A 15,224-nucleotide genomic window follows, 5' to 3' on the forward strand; every position below is an offset into this window, starting at 1 on the left:
TTCTGACTGGTATGAGGTGATCCCTCATTGTGGTTTTGATTTGCGTTACTCCAATGATGCTGGATTGGAGCATACATTGGATTACAGCTTTGGATTACTCCAAAAGCTACTCCAATGTTGAGCAGCTTTTTATGTATTTGTTGGCCATCTGTATGTCTTCTTTGGAGAAATGTCTATTTAGGTCTTCTGCCCATTTTTGGATTGGGTTGTTTGCTTTTGTGATACTGAGCTGCATGAGCTGTTTGTATATTTTGGAGATTAATCCTTTGTCAGTTGCTTCGTTTGCAAATATTTTCTGCCATTCTGAGGGTTGTCTTTTCATTTTGTTTATGATTTCCCTTGCTTTGCAAAAGCTTTTAAGTTTCATTAGGTCTCATTTGTTTATTTTTGTTTTTATTTCCCTAACTCTAGGAGGTGGGTCAAAAAGGATCTTGCTGTGATTTATGTCATAGAGTATTCTGCCTATGTTTTCCTCTAAGAGTTTGATAGTGTCTGGCCTTACATTTAGGTCTTTAATCCATTTTGAGTTTATTTTTGTGTATGGTGTTAGGGAGTGTTCTAATAGCATTCTTTTACATGCAGCTGTCCATTTTTTCCAGCACCACTTATTGAAGAGGCTGTCTTTTCTCCATTGTATATTCTTGCCTTTTTCAAAGATAAGGTGACCATATGTGCGTGGGTTTAATCTCTGGGCTTTCTATCTTGTTCCATTGATCTATATTTCTGGTTTTGTGCCAGTAGCGTACTGTCTTGATTGCTGTAGCTTCGTAGTATAGTCTGAAGTCAGGGAGCCAGATTCCCCCAGCTCCGTTTTTCTTTCTTAAGATTGCTTTGGCTATTCTGGGTCTTTTGTGTTTCCATATAAATTGTAAAATTTCTTGTTCTAGTTCTGTGAAAAATTCCATTGGTAATTTGATAGGGTTAATCTCCAACTTTTATCTCTATATCACACAATTTGAACTTTTCTGTTTTGTTTTTATGTCTAGAGGAAAATGAGTTAATTATTTGTTTCTTTTGCCAACTACAAATTGGCTCATGCCATCTACCTCTGCAAGAATTAAATCATGAGTCACTGCAGCTGCTGACCTTCAACACTCCCTAAAAGGAGTTTAGGGTGGAGATCAGGAATGAGGCACTCTGTGCTCTGGGAAAAACTGGCAGAAGAGGTCTTCATATAGTTAGATATATTCAGGAGATTTTATGAGCCCAATTCTTGCCTCTCCTCATGTCTACAAAAGCACTAAAATCATTAACGGTGACATCTGCTCCTCGTGACTAGCAGCCAGCCTCTGCCAAAATGTGTGCTTGACTGCACGTACCCCATTCACTAAAATCGTATGTAACACTGACCTCCCCCACTGCCTCTTTGGAGCAGTTTCTCAGAGCCCTCTGAAATGCTATCTCCCAGGCTAGAGTCCTCATTTTGCCCCCAATAAAACTTCACTCACAACCCTCACATTGTGCATTTTTTCAGTTGACACTTTCAAAGCAAGAACTATAGGTCCCAAATACAGGTCTGGAGTCAGACAGCCACAAGTTCCAGTCCCGGTTTTGCCACCTGATAATTCTGTGCCTGATGCTAAGTCACTTATGCTCTCTGAGCCTGTGTCCTCAACTGTAAAATGGGGATAATAATAATAGTTATCTCATAGGACTTCTCAGAGTGAACATGAGGCAAGAAGGCTAGCACAGCTCATGACACATCAGTCAGTGGTACTTATTATTCTGAAGGGGAAAACATCCTCCCCCACTCTGACAAGAATCAGTGTGGAGAACTTTCACCAGGAGTTAAAAGACCTGAGTTTTATTCTGTCCTGAAGTGAGTCTAGGCTATGGATCAGTAGCCAGGGAGGTGGGAAAGTAGGAGGCCCCTGCAAAGCTAAGGTCCAAGACAGGCTATGACTTGAATAAAGTGCATGAAAAGAAAGGCCATGGTCTACACAGAGGCTGAAGGACCAGGCAAGCAGCATCGTTGAGCCCTGGCCTTGGAATCAGGTTGTTACTTAGATGACCTTGGGAATATCACAGGATTTCTGTGGAGTTTGCTTGAATTCCTCACAGGTAAAATAAATAACATAATCGCTTCTTGAAAGGGTTGATGTGAAGATCAACTGAACGAGCTCATGTGAATTATCTGTCAATGTCTCATACATAGACTTAATGAATGTTTATTGAATCTGACTCTGAGCCATTCCAAAGTCAGGCAGATGTTTCCTCTTTAAAACTCAGAACACACATGTACACACACATACACATAAACACACACACGGGTGCATCTAAAACTGTTGAAACCTGAATACACCCGGTGGATTGTACCAATGTCAACTTCCTGGTATGAATATTGTACTATAGTTATGGGAGATGTAATCGTTAGGAAAAACTAATTGAAAGCTATACATGGGACCTCTGCACGTTTTGTTTGTTAGGTTTTTGGGGTTTTTTTTTTTTTTTTTTGCTACTTCCTATGAATCTGTAATTGTTTCAAAGTAAAAAGTTTTTTAAAAGTCAGAAGAAACAGTGGAATATAAACCAAAGAGAGAGTGAGAGAAATCAGCAAGACACTCATAACAAAACACAGGGCAAAGATCAGGAAGGTGGGGAGGGTAGGGGCAGCGGCAGGAAATTCACAGGTATTGAAAAAGGCCAGATGAAGCCTGTAGGGAAACAAACAGCTGTGAAGCACTGATCCTAAAGCTTCAAATCTGAGGCCATTTTCTCTCACAGCCTAGACACTTCTTGCCTGGTTACTATTCTATTCAGAAGACTATCTTGGGACCTAGCCAGACCAATGGCTGCAGACAGAAACAGGTAAATGAGAACACAGGACCAGAACCAGAGGGTGCACTATGGAATAGAGGAGGAGACAGAGGAAGGAATAGTGGCCACCAGAAAACATACCAAAAATTGATCATTCATCATGCCACATGTGGTTTTACATGTGTCCCAGAGCTTGCTCTGAGGCAAATCTTGAATGGTGCATTTGGCTTTCAGGCAGATCGGTGATCACTTTCTTGTTTATTCAATCCACAGAAAGGTTAATTATGCTAGTGACTGTGGTTGGGAAACAATTCTTGGAAAATGCTTTGGTAACAACAGGTTGGCAGTGTATGAAAACCATCTGCTTCCCACAAATGTTAAGGTAAACTTTCAAACTTGTGGGGTTAGCAATTACAGATTGTATGGTAGTTTAGCAGAGGGAAAATACATGCTGTGTTGATGTAGACTTTTGAGATCTTCTTGACACCCAGCCGAGAAAGAACACCCTGTTATAAGAAGGATGGTCTTCGAGCATATCAAAACTTTGGGTAAGTCATCTTTGTTTGCGCGTATTAAGGCTAACAGAACAAGAACATCACACAAGGGAATATAGTATTTATACTGAATGTCTCCTAAGTAAATTAAGCCTCTCCGGTTTGCTCTTGCCTTGACCCACTAATGGGAACAGGATTATAGATGGAAGATTTGTTTCTTATAAAAATATTCAGTTTATTCTACAAAGGAACATAAAATGCTGCTCCTCTGACCCCGTGGCAGGAGCTGCTCTCAAGGGCTGCAGTTGTGGTTGTTCCAGCTGCTTTGTCATGAAGAGGTCTACTCTCCAACTCTTCTGATGGCAGCGCTTCATGGCTCCCCACCTCCACTCTGGAGGAGAGAAATGGAAAGGGCTAACGGGCTCCTAACTTAGCAAATGTTGTCAGGACCACTAATCCATCATTCTAAGGGTACTTCTCAAAGAGACAGATTCTTGTGAAAATCATTCAGCTGACGCTGAGAGGGAATATCTTAAGTAGAGTGGAGTTCAAAATTATGAATGGCAGCAGAGAATGGACACAAATCATATTTGCTAATGGAAGTGAAAAATCTAATTTGTCCCTTGTGGTTACATCTTGAATAGCAACACCTTATAATGCTTAGGCCCTAGGTGGCTTATGTCCACTACTTATTGAGGAATGGCCACATAAATACATAAATTAAAAATTTAGGCAATCTTAGATCTATAGGTGATTAACACCGTCCCCACAACATTCTCATCCTGATTGGCCATTCATGACATTTCTGCTAAGATCTGGAAAGGCAGGGTGAAGAAAATGGTGACATCTACCTCAATTTGTATATGTGAACATCTTATAGCGGCGGTTATTAAAAAAAAAGGAAACTTCTATCCTTGTCAGAAGACTGCAAGGCATTCAAAAGAACACAGAGGGGCTTCCCTGGGGGCACACATTGGCTTCCCTGGCCAATGCAGGGGACACGGGTTCAAACCCTGGTCTGGGAAGATCCCACATGCCACAGAGCAACTAAGTCCATGCGCCACAACTACTGAGCCTGCACTCTAGAGCCCGCAAGAAACAACTAATGAGCCCGTGTGCCACAACTACTGAAGCCCGTGCGTCTAGAGCCCATGCTCTGCAATATGAGAAGCCACCTCAATAAGAAGCCTGTGCACCGTAACGAAGAGTAGCCCCCGCTCGCCGCAACTAGAGAAAGCCTGTATGCAGCAAGGACCCCATGCAGCCAAAAATAAATAAATAAATTTATTTATTAATTTTAAGAAAAGGAACAAAGAATCTGGAATCAGATGATATTTATTTTAATAGAGACTCTGACACCAAATAACTGACCTTGTGCTAGGTATTCAAACTCTACAAATCACAGAATTTTCATAATTAAAACTGGATCGACAACAATAATATGCTTCTCATAGGATTGCTGTATGAGACCCAGCTATCTCTCCAAGTGACAGATACATATTATTTCCTTCTTTGTTAATCAGGTCCCAGTTTTGCTTAGGTGTTCATACTCTCCTTGGCTATATGCTCAGAGGAAGGACCCCTCCCCAGGACTCAGTGGTTACTCTTGACTAGTCTAAGTCAAACATGGCCCTTCCGTTGCTCCTGACAAAATCTGGTTTAGGCATAGGCATGTGACAAAATTCTTGCCAAAGAGGCATGAAGGGAAGACTCTGGGGGAAGGAGGCCTCCAGAAGATGGATTATTCACTCTTACACAGAGCCCCATAAAGACAACTTCACTTTCCTACCTCAGGATAGTGTTAGCTACATATGAGACCCATAAATGCAGCGACCATAAAACCATGAGAACAAAGCCAAGAGAATTTTAAAGAACCCAAGCTAGATCCGGGGTGCATTTATGAATTAGCAGCCAAAGAACCAGCCTATCTCTGAACTTCTTGTTATGTAAGATGATAAATTTATTCTGTTTAAGCTACTTTTTGTTTTACTTGCAGCATCCCAGGGAATCCTACCTGATACAATATAAGAATCAAATAAATAATGTCTATGGGGGTCTACCCTCCAGATATGGGATGGACCAGACGCAAATGGAACATTACCAAATTTGCAACCCAGCTTCAATGCATCTCAGTCTCAGACTGTATTCGTGTGACCTGCCCTCTATTGACGATCTTGAGCATATGGCAAACTCACTCTAGAGGCAAATGACATCACCAAGAGCTTCCACAAATTCCCATAAATTATGTCTGCCATTCAATTAAACATAACAGACATATCAACAAACGAGAATAACAGGAAAACCACAGACAATGGAAAAAGAACGGGAGATGACCTGGTTTGGGAACCCATCAGACATGAATTTTAAAATAACTGTCAGTAGAGGCTTCCCTGGTGGCACAGTGGTTGAGAATCCACCTGCTAATGCAGGGGACACGGGTTCGAGCCCTGGTCCGGGAAGATTCCACATGCCAAGGAGCAATTAGGCCTGTGTGCCACAGCTGCTGAGCCTGCGCTCTAGAGCCCACGAGCCACAACTACTGAGCCCACATGCCACAACTACTGGGGCCTGCACACCTGGAGCCCATGTTCTGCAATGGGAGAGGCCACCACAATGAGAAGCCTGCGCACCACAACAAAGAGTGGTCCCTACTTGCCGCAACTAGAGAAAGCCTGCGTGCAGCAACAAAGACCCAACAGCCAAAAATTTAAAAAAATAATAAAATAAATAAATAAATAAATTTTTTAAAAAGCCTTTGTCCAACTTAATTAAAAAAATAAATGTCAGTAAAATGTGGAGCTGACAAGATGGAGAATGTATCAGAGAACTGGCACTTACAAAAATCCAATTAAAAATTTAGAACTAAAAAATATAATAATCAAAATTAAGAATTCTATATGGACATAACAGTGAACCAGGAGTTAGGTCAATAGAAACTATTCAAGCTAACACAGGGAGAGCAAGAAAAGATGAAAATTTTAGGAAGTACCAAGAAAGACATGTGAGAGAGGATATAAAGCTCTATCATGTATATAATGGAATTGTGTAAAGGAAGAAGAAAAAGAAAGGATCAAAGGCAATATTTGAAAGTTGACAGTTGAAAATTATCAAAAATTGACAAGATATTAAGCCACAGATTAAAGTAGGATATACAAAAAGAAAACCACACCTAGGAATATCATAATAAGACTACTAAAAACCAAAAACAAAATCATTTTAAAAGCAGCCAGAGGAAAAAGCACATTTATCTTCAAAGGAGCAATAGTAAAACTTAATGCCTGACTTTTCAATAGAAACTTTAGAGGCTATAAAACTATAAAAATGCTTTTTAAAGTTCTTAAAGGAAATAACTATTAACTCCCAAAACTAAAACCAATGAGAAATGGTACATACTCAACAGAAATAAGTATTTATGTCCTACCAAAAGAAAGCCTGTACAATAATGTTCGTCACAGCTTTATTATTAAAAGCCCAAAATGAAAAACAACCCGTGTCCATCAATAATAGAGTGGATAAATAAATTGTAATAGAGTCAATGGGATACTACATGGCAATAAAAAGAAAACCCACTATTACACATAAAAGATGATTCCACAGACCTAATGTTGAGTCAAAGAAGCCAGAAACAAAAGTACATGTTGTATGGTACCACTTGTATGAAGTTCAAGAACAGGCAAAACTAACGTATTGTTGAAGAACACAGAATTGCAGTTACTTCTATAGCAAAAGTGGTGTCTGTAGGGAAGGATGGGAAAACGTCTTGGAGTGCTCTACATGTTCAAAACCTTGATTTGGATGGTATACATAAAACTTCATCAAGCTGAATGCTGAGATTTTGTGCTTTGAATGTAAGTAAGTTGTTCCTAAGTAAAAACAATGTCACATATAAAGAAGAAAAAAGCAAAGAGTAAATAAAAATGTTTCTATACAAGCAAACAAAAAACCCTGAGAAAATTCATTGTCAACAGAATCCCACTAAAGTAGTTAGCTCTTCAGACAGTAGGAAAATGATTCTAAGCAATAAAATCAAAATGCAGGAAAGAATTAAGGACAATTGGTAGAGGTACATCAAGTATATAAACCTAAATGAATATTATCTATAAACAATGATAATAATGTCTTGCGAACTCTAAAATGTATGTGTTACTTTGCTTGACATTAATAACCAAAAATCAGGAAAAGAATAAAAGGAGTATGAATGTTCTCAATCAGCAATATCTGGGAAGTGGTAAAAGATCTAATTTATATTAGACTGTAATTAGTTAAGTGTGCTTGTAATTTCTAGGATACCCACGAAAAGTATGGTAAAAGAATGTATAACTAACAGGTTAATAGAGGAGAAATAATGAAGCTAGACATGAGAGAAAACAGAACACACAAATACACCAGTATACACATTAAGTGTAAGTGGATTAATATTTTGATTAAAAACAAAAATTAACAGACTGAATAAAACAAAACACAACAATATGCTCCATCTTTAAATACAAAGATATTAGACAAACTGTAAGTAAAAGATAGCTTCCTAGGCTGGATTTCTTCAGAAACAGACCCTGACACAAGTATTTGAGTGCAAATAGTTTACTATTAAGTGATGACAGGATCATATGTAAGGGAATGAGAAAATAAGACAGGGAAAGGAAGGATACTGGATGCATTAATGAACAGTTTAATTCTTGGGGCAATTGTAACTGAATTCTGCTATGGACTGATGTGGGATGGTATAAAATATATATCACAGTTGTCTCAACTGAGGGGTTAGAAAACTGAGGTATTTATCCTTAAACTCCCACACCTTATTGGCAGAGGGCTCTGCCTGGAGAACTACTAACTCCCCCTACTTCCTGTCTGCCACAGGAGTCAATTAAAAATGTCAGGCAGAGAGTTGAAGGTGCTTATGGGACTCAGTAGGATGATTTAGCATTTCCTGGAAGACTGAGTGCTGAGGAGATACCAGCAGGGCATCCATAGCTTCAGCCACAAATGAAAATATATATACCATGCAAACACTAATTTAAAAAAAAGAAAAACAACTACATCAGACAATGTAGGTAAGACACATTTTTAAACAAAATTTTTGGCTGTGCCGCACAGCATGTGTTATCTTAGTTCCCTGACCAGGGATTGAACCCATGCCCCCTGCATTGGAAGCGCAGAGTCCCAACCACTGGACCGCCAGGGAAGTCCCAAGACACACTTTTAGAAATTAAAAAAAAATTTTCATAGAATAAAAGGATGATTTAACACTTATTAATATGAACTCAATTGCATAGATTCACAATACATGAAATATAAACTGACATAAGAAAAAATAAATATATAATCATAGAAATATTAGCATGCCTCTCTCAATAACCAGTATATACACTGACAAAAATATCAGTAAAAACAAACAAAAAAAGATCTGAATAGCACAAATAATACTCTGGAACTGACAGCTATAGAACACTGCAACTGAGAGCAACAGTAGCAGTACACACAGTATTTTCAAGTGTACATAAAACATTTATCAAAATTGACAATACACCTGACTATAAAGCAAGTCTCAACACCTTGCAAATAATTTAAGTCATACATAATATGCCCTCTGAACACGGTGGTTTAGAGCTAGAAAACAATAACAAAAATCTAAACAGAAAATCCCTAAAACTTAAAGTATACACACTACTATATATAAAATAGATAATCAACAAGGGCCTACTATATAGCACAGGGAACTATACAAAATATCTTGTAATAATCTATAATGAAAGAGGATGTATAGTGTGTGTGTATATATATACATATATATATATAAAACTGAGTCACTTTGCTGTACACCTGAAAATAAAACAACATTATAAATCAAATATATTTCAATAAAATTTAAAAATATAAATATATAAAAAAATACATATATAAACAGAGTGAAAAGGTAAACCACAAATTGGGAGAATATATTTGCCATATGTATACAGCAAAGAACCCGTATCCAGAATTAAAAAAAAAAAAAAAAGCCTACAAATCAAGAAGAAAAAAGACAGAAAACCTGAAGAGGCACTTCACAAAAGGAGATATTCAAATAGCCAATAAGCATATGCAAAGACACTCAACTTCATTAGGTGTTAGAGAAATGCAAATTGAAATAAAAATAATACCACTACACACCCAACAGAAAGGGTATAAATAAAAATTCTGACAATACCGATTGTTGGTAAGTATGTGGAGCTACTAGAACTCTCATTCTCTGCTGGTGGGGGAATAAATTGTTTGAATTACTCTGAGAAACCTTATGCAGTACCTAATCAAGCTGAAGATTTACACTCTACAACACAGCAATTTATCTCTTAGGTATACAACCAGCAGAAATGTGTTTCTGTTTTACCCGTATATCAAAAGACAAACAGAAGAATTCATAACAACCCAAATGTCCATTAATAGTAGAATGAATTTTAAAAAATACTATACAGCAGCAAGAAAGAATTATTGCTACAAGTAACAACATGGATGAATCTCACAAACTAATTGAAAGGAATAAACCACACGTAAGAGTATATAATTCCATCTACTAAAGTTCAAAAACAGGCAAAATTAATCTAAGTTGTTGGAAAGCAGAACAGCGGTTACCTTTGGTTAGGAAGAGGCACAGGGAGATTTGCGGGGGGGGGGGGGGTATAGGAAATCTTCACTTTTATATCTCAGTGCTGGTTACATAGGTACACATACTTTGTAAAAATTACTTGACCACTTGTGATTCATACATTTTTCTGAATATATATCATAGGTAAATAAAATGTATTGAAATAAAACAACACACATTATATAAATGTACTTTGTAAAATGAAAAATATGTAAAAGCAAAATGAATGTCCACAAGAGTACTTTGTAAAGAAGTTTGATTGCTCCGTTGTAGGAACAAAGTAAATGATCAAGAGATGTTTGACTTTAAAAATATGTGTATCACTGAGTCACTTTGCTGTATAGCAGAGACTGGCACAGCACTGCAAATCAACTATACTGCAAAAAAAAATTCTTTTTAAAGAGATGTTTGACAAAGACAGGAAGAAAGAAATATACAAAGGACTGAATAAAAACAGTGGAAAGGAAAGGAGAGAGGGAGGGAGAGTCCAACAATGCAGTACAGCCAGGGATGTTCTACCTTGAGAGAACTCTGTCCTGCTAGCTCTCGGATTCACTGATATGACTTGTACAAAAATCCAAGCAACTGCGACAGTCAGTTAACTGCTAAGTACCAAGCTCTGGGCTCTTCTTCAATCATGCCAAGGACGTACTTTATACCTATTTTATGGGTGAGTGTAATGAGGCTTGGAGAGGTTAGATACCTGTGCAAAGTCACAAAACCGGTAAAGACAGAAGCAAGGATGTGAATCCCTGTCGATGTGACTTCCAGACCATATTCTCAACAGCCACCCTCTCCTGCTAACACAGTAATCAATAGTTATCTATTTAGATATGTTTTGAAAGGCTAAGTAAGTAGCAAGGTCTAAGGATCTCCTGCATCCCAAACTGCTTTCCTAATATTTATCTTCCTTTATCTTTTTAAAAAATCTTCCTTTATCTTTGATGAACAGAGATGATGTTCCTCAGGAAAGGAAAAAGTGATGACATAGCAACAGCTTGATGTCCCACAAAGCTGTCTGGAGTTGGTCCCTGGAGGTGTTTGTGGTTTGCACACGCAGGTGACGGCAATGGGGATCTAAAGCAATGGGACTCATGTACACTGACTTCATCACTTACTAAAGGAAAGAGTCCTTTGCTCTGAAAACAAATGTGTTCCTTCCATTGCTCAGAAAGACCTCTTTATTCACAACCTGATCTTGGCCTCAGGCTGGCCTGGCACTTGCAGTATCAAAACCACACTGGAAACCCTCTGAGTGATACCTTCATTCCCCTGTGCACTTCCTCCATCCAGGCAGCACTGTCCCTCACCTCATTTTAATACTTTGGCATTCAGTGTCCTACTCTTCTGGAACATGATTCTTTAACATCTCATTAAAACATGTTTGTGGTTCACCTACTGGGTGACTTGATAGCCTTATTACAGTTAATCCTTATCACACATCTTTGGGGTAGCTTATTGGATTACCATTTTGCATCGGAGAAGAGTGAAGGTCAGAGATGTTAAGGGGTGTGTTCAAGGACACACAAATATTGAACGACAGAGCCAGGACCTATCAGATACTAGAGACTGGTCATTCCTTTCTACACACACCTATATAACACCCACAGTTGTAGACCCATATGAACAGCAAAACATGTTGGAAAAGAGGAAGGAATGTGAAAAAAAAGCAGACAAAAACCTTAGTGATCTGGGGCTAAATGAAGAACCAATCTTGCATATTTCAGTAGCCTCTTAAACATTTGTAATTGAATTGCATTAGAATTATTCAGCTCATTTTACAATTATGCCTGTTATGCATGCATTCATGACTCAGGCCTTTAGTTAACAGTAGATACCAGGTACTGGGCTAAGAACTGGGATGATGATGATGGTGATGATGATGACAGTGACAATGACAGCATACTGTCTACCCACATGGACCTTACCATCTAATTGGAAAGTTAAACAATCACATTAACAACAAAGAGTGTTGTCTGTTATGACAGGGGAAATTATGACCCTGATCATCAAGTAAAAAGTACAATCATGATTACAGTTCTGTTGTCAAAAAGGCACGAAAGTGTCAAATGTATTTAAAACAAAATATTATTAAAATAAGTCTGGGGCATTTACTTGCCTAAATAACTAGAAAAACGTTTGTTAACTTCTTGGGGATAATCAGAATAAATAAGAGATTATTGGGCTTCCCTGGTGGCGCAGTGGTTAAGAATATGCCTGCCAATACAAGGGACATGAGTTCGAGCCCTGGTCTGGGAAGATCCCACATGCCGTGGAACAACTAAGCCCGTGCGCCACAACTACTGAGCCTGAACTCTAGATTCCACGTGCCACAACTACTGAAGCCTGCAGGTGCCTAGAGCCTGTGCTCCGCAACAAGAGAAGCCACCACAAAGAGAAGCCCGTGCACCGCAACAAAGAGTAGCCCCCTCACTGCAACTAGAGAAAGCCCACGTACAGCAATGAAGACCCAACACAGCCAAAAATTAATTAATTAATTATTTTAAAAAAGAGATTGTTCTAATATGACAGATTATCTGCCTTTGTTTTACAGTAAAATCAAAGCTCATTAGCATGTCTGGTTCTACCTTCTGTGTCTAGCAGGATAGTATGGAAAACACAAGGTCTTTGGAGGCACAAACACTGAGTATAAATATCAAGTGTGTCATTAGTTTTTTTCTGGTTCTTCTTATTTCTATTAGAAAAAGCCACTCATAAGAATACAGGGAACAGAGTTGTTGGAAGAACCAAGGAAGACAATGTGTATAAACAAACTTTGTTACCTATTATATTACTCAGAAATTTTTTTGGTTGCAAATGCCAAAAATCTAATTCAATTAGCTTTAAAATTGTATTTGTTAAAAACTTTTGTCCACACAAAAACCTTCACACAGATGTTTATAGAAACTTTATTCATAATTGCCCAAACCTGGGAGCAACCAAGATGTCCTTCAGTAGGTGAATGGATCAATAAGCTGTGGTACCTCCAGACAATGGAGTATTATTCAGCTTTAAAAAGAAATGAACTATCCAGCCATGAAAAGACATGGAAGAAACGTAAATACATATTACTAGGTGAGAGAAGCCAATCTGGAAAAGTATGATTCCAACTATATGACATCTGAAAAAGGCAAAACTATGGAGACAGTGAAAGAGTCAGTGGTTGTCAGGGATGGAGAGGGAGGTCAGGGTAAATAGGCAGAACACAGAGGACTTTTAGGGCTTCCCTGATGGCGCAGTGGTTAAGAATCTGCCTACCAATGCAGGCGACATGGGTTCGAGCCCTGCTCCGAGAGCACCTAAGCCCGTGTACCACAACTACTGAGCCTGTGCTCTAGAGCCTGCGAGCCACAACTACTGAGCCTGTGTGCCACAACTACTGAAGCCTGTGAGCCTAGAGCCTGTACTCCACAAGAGAAGCCACTGCAATGAGAAGCCTGCGCACCGCAGTGAAGAGTAGCCCCCGCTCGCTGCAACTAGAGAAAGCCCACGAGCAGCAACAAAGACCCAACACAGCCAAAAGTAAATAAATTAAAAAAAATTTTATTTAGTATCATACAGAAACTACTCTGTATGATACTACAGTGGTGGAAACATGTCATCATAAATTTGTCTAAGCCCATAGAATGTATGACGCCAAGAGTGAACCATAATGTGAACTATGGACTTTGGGTGATTATGATGGGTCAATGTAAGTTTGTCAATTGTCACAAACGTACAGCTCTGGTGGGTGACGATGGGGGAGGCTAAGCATGTGTGGAGGCAGGAGGATATGGGAAATCTCTGTACCTTCCTCTCAACCTTGTTGTGAACCTAAAACTGCTCTAAAAAAAGTGTCTTTTTTTAAAAAAAAAAAAATGGTATTTACGGACTCCCATGACTGGAAAGCGTGGGGTGGATCTCACCTCAAGCACTGCTGGGCCTAGGGGCTTAAAGGATGCAGCCAGAATGCTCTCCATCTCTTGCCTCTGTTATTCTGTTGGCTTCGTTCTTTCCTATTGTAAACAGTCTTCTTGAGTCTTCTTACCTCATCCTGGCTGGCAATCCTACAGGAGAGACAGTCTCTCTCCCCACTTTTATATATATAAATCCTAGGGATCCTGGTTGGCCAGGGCTTCATCCTGTACCCAGCCCTTGAGTCAGTTAATGGGGCTAGAGTGAGAGTATTATTGTGACTGGCTAGGCCTGGTCATACTCTTACCCTGTGGTGACATGGACAGGCACGGAATACTATGGACTATGTTCTGGAGGAGTGGTGACTGCCCAAAGAAGAAGAGGGGATAGAGAAAAGCATGGAGAGTCAGATCTGCACAAGCCACCACACACAGTGACTAAGTTAAGATCTGTGGATTTCTACACGCTTCACAATACTCCAGCTGTGTGATCTAGGCCTATATATTTCACTGCCCTATGCTTCATTTTCCTCATCTATAAAATAAGGCATTTCCTTTGTAAGCATTAAATGAAATGATAAACCCCAGGTGCTTGGTACCTGGCACATATAATTGCTCTGTAGAAGGCAGCCATTACTAATAAGATTAATCCCCATCTCACAGACCTGGGAACAAAGGCTCAGAGAGGTTCTAATTTGCCCTGGGCCACATCCATGGAACACCCTATGGAGAGATCATAACAACAAGTATAAGAGCCTGGAGCCCTGCAGACATCCTTTGCGCTTAGGGAATTATACAAATGATTTCTCATTGATGACATCTGGTCCTGAGGGAGATAAGGCTCACTTTTAGCTGTGCTTAAGGACGATCGTATAGTCATCATAATGTCTTGGGCTGCATGCTGCTTTTATTTTTCAAAGTGTTTCCCATCAATTACATCATTTTACTCTTAAATATCCCTATGAGTCAGGGAAGACATTATCACCATTAGTTGTTGTTCTTATTATTGATTTTTTTTAATGCTCTGCTTGTTATAGAGCAAATACAGCCATTCCCATTCTTAAACTGTTCCTAATATATTTTTTCATGAATTCTGGTGCTTAGTTTTCTCTGACTTGAATTATTCTCTCCAAATTGAAAATGGCAAATGTCCTTGACAAATGCACAGCAAGATGGCTTAGGACGAGACTAAGGAGTGGGAGAGCTGGAAAATGGATTTTTACATACAAGCCAATGAATGACAAAATCTGTATTTCCCAGTCCTAAACTTCTGCAGAAGCTGGAGTCAAGAGGACCAGGGAATCTGTGAACTAGCTAACACCACAAGTTAGCAGCTGTTCACATGGGGCCCAGACAATTGCCAAATTAATGCATTTCTCAGTGTAAACAGAGCTGATGGAAAGTCTGGGCCTTGTGAAATCTTGTAAAGGTCGGGAGTCCCGGATTCTACCACTCAGCTCT

The 15,224-nt window shown here is 39.1% G+C and overlaps 1 pseudogene; it reads right to left on the reverse strand.

The window, feature by feature from the left end:
- Positions 1-15,224, reverse strand: part of LOC115860480 (bridging integrator 3-like) — an 87,510-nt pseudogene that overhangs the window by 55,327 nt on the left and 16,959 nt on the right.

The sequence above is a fragment of the Globicephala melas genome, chromosome 1, assembly GCF_963455315.2.
Source record: "Globicephala melas chromosome 1, mGloMel1.2, whole genome shotgun sequence".
NCBI classification, from domain to species: domain Eukaryota; kingdom Metazoa; phylum Chordata; class Mammalia; order Artiodactyla; family Delphinidae; genus Globicephala; species Globicephala melas.